The following is a 5,300-nucleotide window of genomic DNA, read 5'->3' on the forward strand; positions in this document are numbered from 1 at the left end:
ACATAGAACAGACTAGGGACTCAGGATATGTCACATAATGAGGAAAATCTGTGAGTCTTTCATCAGTTTCCTTATCTGAAAGGTGGAGATAGTAATATTTTCTTCATAGAGTTGTGGTTTATTCATTCGTTAGTCATTTAGTAACACCTATGTTCTGAAAGTGATTCTAAACATAAAGATTATCAAAGTAAATAAAACAAGGTCACAACACTCAATAAACTTGTGGGCTAGAAGTGGAGACAGATGCACAAGTAGAAACTAAAATTCAAAGAGGTGATAACAATGAAATATTACAAAGGACTCCTTGCAAGTTGTTAACTTATAACTATCAATAACGATTCCTTACATTAGCACAATCATGTGTTTCTTCAGCCATCTCTGTTAAGGGCCCTTATCAACATTTCTGCAGCCTCTCCAATTTTTTTTTGAGTTTATTTTTTTTTTAAAAGAGAGATAGAGAGAGTGGGGGAGAGGCAGAGAGTGAGGGAGAGAGAGAATTCCAAGCAGGCTGTCAATGCCGGACCCAATGTGGGGCTTTATCTCATGAACTGTGAGATCATAGCCTAAGCCAAAATCAAGAATCTGGTGTTTAACTGACTGAGGCACCCAAGTGCCCCTGGCCTCTCCAATTTTTTTCTAACTTCAGTGCTTTTTCAATTTGCACCATCCCCTCTTTGCTCTGCCAACATCACTATTTGCTGTTTTTAATGAGCCTATAGCACACTTTATTTTTGTTGGACTTTGATTTCCCACCGTATTGTGTTCAGAAAACAAATGGCCCTACTCATTGTCAGCATTCTTGAACAAAATTTATACAAAGAAAAAAATTCCTGAGCTCCATGGCATTTTATTTTATTTTTGTATTTTTATTTAAATTCAAGTTAGATAACATATAGTGTAGAATTGGTTTCAGAAGTAGAATTGAGTAATTCATCACATATATAACACCCAGTGCTCATCCCAAGTGACCTCCATAATGTCAATCACCCATTTATCCCATACCCCCACATACCCTCCATTAACTGCCAGTTTTTCTTTGTATTTAAGAGTCTGTTATGGTTTACCTTCCTCTCCGTTATAATATTTTATTTTTCATTGCCTTTAAATATGTTCATCTGTTGTGTTTCTTCAATTGTAAATATAAGTGAAATCATATATTTATCTTTCTCTGACTTACTTTTTTCACTTAGCATAAAGCACTCTAGTTCCATCTACCTTATTGCAAATGGCAAGATTTCATTCTTTTTGATTGTTGAGTAATATTCCATTATATATATATATATATATATATATATATATATATATATATATATATACCACATCTCCTTTATCCATACATCAATTGATAGACATTTGGGCTCTTTCCACAAAGTGGTTATTGTTGATTGTGCTATTATAAACATGTGCAATGTGCCCTTTTGCATCAGCATTTTTGTATTCTTTGGGGAAATACCTAGTAGTGCAATTTCTGGGTCATAGGGTAGTTTTATTTTTAATTTTTGAAGAACCTCCATATCGTTTTCCAGAATGTCCGCATCAGTTTGCATTCCTACCATCAGTGCAAAAGGGTTCCCCTCTATGTGCATCCTCACCAACATCTGTTGTTTCCTGAGTTGTTCACTTTAGCCATTCTGGCAGGTATGAGGTGTTGTCTCATTGTGGTTTTGATTTGTATTTTGCTGATGATAAATGATATTGAGCAACTTTTTATATGCCTGGCCATCTGGATGTCTTCTTTGGAAAAGTGTCTACTCATGACTTCTGCTCATTTCTTAACTTGGTTGTTTGTTTTTGGATTGTTGAGTTTGATATGGTCTTGATAGATTTTGGATACACCTTTATCCAATATGTCATATGCAAATATAGAGAAGTTCAGATGGCAGAGTAGTATGGAGACCCTGAGCTTATCTCCTCCCTGAAATACAGGTAGATCAGCTCAAATAATTTTGAACACATAGGGAATTGATGTGAGGATTAATGCAACAAACTGCATAATTTGAGCAGGAGATCTTGGCAGAAAGGGCAAATATTTTTATTATATTTATTTTATTTTATTATTTGAAAAAAGTTAATTTTTAATTTTTAAACCATTTTTCTTTTCTTTTCTTTCTCTTTATTTCTTTATCTTTCTATCAAGTTTCTCTTAACAACCAGACTGAAATATACCAAAGATCTCATTTCCTTTATTTGATTTTTTTTGTTTTTTTCTTAATTTCTTAATTTATTTTTTTTAGTAATTTTTTTCTTCTTCTTATATGATAAGACAGAGAAATTCCCCCCAAAAGGAAAAAAAAAAAAACAGGCAGAAGTGGAAACCAGGGATTTAGTCAACAGAGATATAAGATGTCTAAACTAGTACTTAAAACCACAATTACAAGAATACTAGTTGCAGTTGAAAAAAGCACAGAAGACACTGAAAAATCCCTTTCTGTAGAGGTAAAACAAGTAAAATCTAGTCTTGGCATAATTAAAAATACTATAACCAAGTTGCAATCTCTAAAGGTGCCATGAAAGCAAGGATGGATGAAGAAAACAGCAAATCAGTGGTATGGAAAATAAAGTTATGGAAAATAATAAAGCTGAAAAAAGAAAAATAAAGGCAAAATATCATGATATGTAATTTAGAGAACTCAGAAACTTATTAAAGAGGAACACTCCTAATATTGTAGGAGTCTAGAAGATGAAGAGAGAGAAAGGGGAGCAGAAGATTTTTAAACAATTATAGTTGAAAACTTCCTTAATTTGGGGAAGAAACACATACATCAATATACAACAAAATCCAACTTATTAAATTCAAAAAAATAAACTATTACCAAAGCATTTCAGAATTAAATTCACACAGTACACAGACAAGGAAAGAATCATGAAAGCAGCAAGGAAAAAAGTCTTTAACCTACAAGGGAAAACAGGTCAGGTTCACAGTTGCCCCAAAGAGTGACTTGATCACAAGTATGGTTTAAGATGATTATGATTTGAAGGGAAAAGAGACTAGAAATTCAGGAAAATGAGCATTAAAAACTTAGAATTGAGTGAAATAATAGGTTTGGAAAGAAGATGTGTGTGTTACAAATACTTAGCTTAATATGGCTGGGACAAGTAACTGGATTAAATATAGAAAGCAAGGAAATCAAAGTGGTCTCAAGAGTTAAGCCTGAATGTTTATAGTAATGGAGTGGTAATGGCATAAATGGCTGAGATCACTTTTGTCATGATGAGTTGAAAGTGTTGTCAGGGTATCTGGTGAATGTATTTAAAAAGTTGTTGGAAATACAGAAATGAGCTCAGAATAGGCAGGTAGACCAAGTTGTTCCAAAAGGTTGAATCCCTTAAGATCAGGATGAATTTTATATATGCAATCATACAGAATTCTGTTCTTGGAAGGGTCTTGTGCATGGTTTATTGCTTTGATGTTGTTGTTTTTAAACTCTTAAAAATTTTGAACATGCAAAATATGTAGTTAATTTTGCAATGACTATAAAAGATTGAGAAAGGGATAAATTACACAGAGTGGAAGAAAATCTATGTAAGATACTTGGGAATATGGTTTCTTTGACAATTCAAAACTAAAATGACACAAAAAACTGTGGAGGATAGTTGTTTCAGGAAATTCCAAATAATGGGTTTTAATTTCTTGGGTGAGTACTATAATAATATAGATGTGAAACACATTTTATTTATTTTTTTTGAAACACATTTTAAATAGTGGAGTAAAATAATTACATATAATATTTATCACATAATACGTTTAAATGTGAAAACCTCAAGATTTTTTAACTGTATTACCTGTTTATTATAAAAAGATATAATAGAGGATGCATATTAACATTTAGATGGCAGACATGTGTAGAGCAAGACATATGGGAAAGAACACAGAGGTTCCACCATGCTTTCTCCAAGCTGTGTGCAACTCTCCTGAATTATCCATATATTCTTCAACCTAGAAGATTCTCAATATGTTTTACATGCTATTTGGGTCTGTGAAGAGGTAGAAGGAATAATGGATAGAAAAAAAAAGTATAAAATCAAAAGCTCATAACAAGACATAAGATGTAACAGATGACCTATGCTTTCCTCTTACCACACAACAGCTGCCACTGATGAGGTTGGGATATGGCAAAATTAAATGACACATCCACTACAGATTTCATCTTCTTGGGTCTCTTCCCTGAGTTCCAGTATGTCAGCTTCCTGGTCTACCTCATTCTTCTCATCTACTTCATTACCCTCAAAGGGAATTCCATACTCATCTTTCTGATCTGGGTGGACTCCCACCTCAGCACCCCTATGTACTTCTTGCTCAGTCAGCTTTCCATCATTGATTTGTTCTATATTTCCAGTTTGGTTCCTAAGATGGTTATCAACCATTCCTTAGGGAAGCACAGCATCTCTTACATTGGCTGTGGAGTACAAATGTTCTTCTGTCTAACTCTAGGTGGTGCTGAGTGTCTTCTCCTAACTTTTATGTCCTATGACTGATTTGTGGCTGTTTGTAACCCCCTTCATTACACAATTATCATAAACTCTAAGGTATGCTTGGTAATAACAGTGTCATAATGGACTGGGGCTGCTCTAAATTCACTCATTCAAACCATCTACACCATGCGTTTTTCTGTCTGTGGTCTGAAGATAAATCATTTCTTCTGTGAGATACCAGCCATCCTGAAGTTATCCTGTGAGGACACTTCACACCATGAAATGATGTTGTTTGTGGTAAGTATAATATTTATACTCATCCCCTTTAGTCTAATAGTGACCTCCTATATTCGAATTTTCCTCACTGTTCTCAGAATACACTCTCCTGAGGGGAGAAAAAAAATCCCTATCCGCATGCTCTTCTCACCTGATTGTAGTGAGTCTCTACCTGGGACCAGGGATAGTGGTGTACATGACACCTGGCTCCTCCCATACCCCAGCACTGGATCAGGGTATCTCCATCTTCTACACTATTCTCACCCCATGCTGAACCCCGTAATTTATAGCCTTAGAAACAAGGAGGTTATGAAAGCTGTAAAGAAGGTCTTGGGAAAGTATCTAACACCAAAATAGTTTAAGAGGTATCACTGCTGTATTTTCTATCCAAAATCAGTTCCAGTGTGGAAATAAAAGTCTATGGTATAAAAGTCTTTCTTCAGCTACACAGAATGTCTATTTAGAAACATAGATTATTTTAGAAACCAACCATTAAATCTTCAATAATCTTATTGTGTTTGAAACAAAACAATGGAATTCAGTAAAGAGATGCATTAATAAAAAATATTTGAATAAAAGGTATTTGTTAGCAAATAGATAGAAGTGTATAT

General features: G+C 34.1%; 1 pseudogene; it reads left to right on the top strand.

Annotated features, from left to right (window-relative positions):
- Window positions 1–4,110: 4,110 nt before the first annotated feature.
- LOC122229620 lies at window positions 4,111–5,046 on the top strand (annotated as a pseudogene).
- The last annotated feature ends 254 nt before the right edge of the window (window positions 5,047–5,300 follow it).

The sequence above is a fragment of the Panthera leo genome, chromosome A1 (genome assembly GCF_018350215.1).
Source record: "Panthera leo isolate Ple1 chromosome A1, P.leo_Ple1_pat1.1, whole genome shotgun sequence".
NCBI classification, from domain to species: Eukaryota; Metazoa; Chordata; class Mammalia; order Carnivora; family Felidae; genus Panthera; species Panthera leo.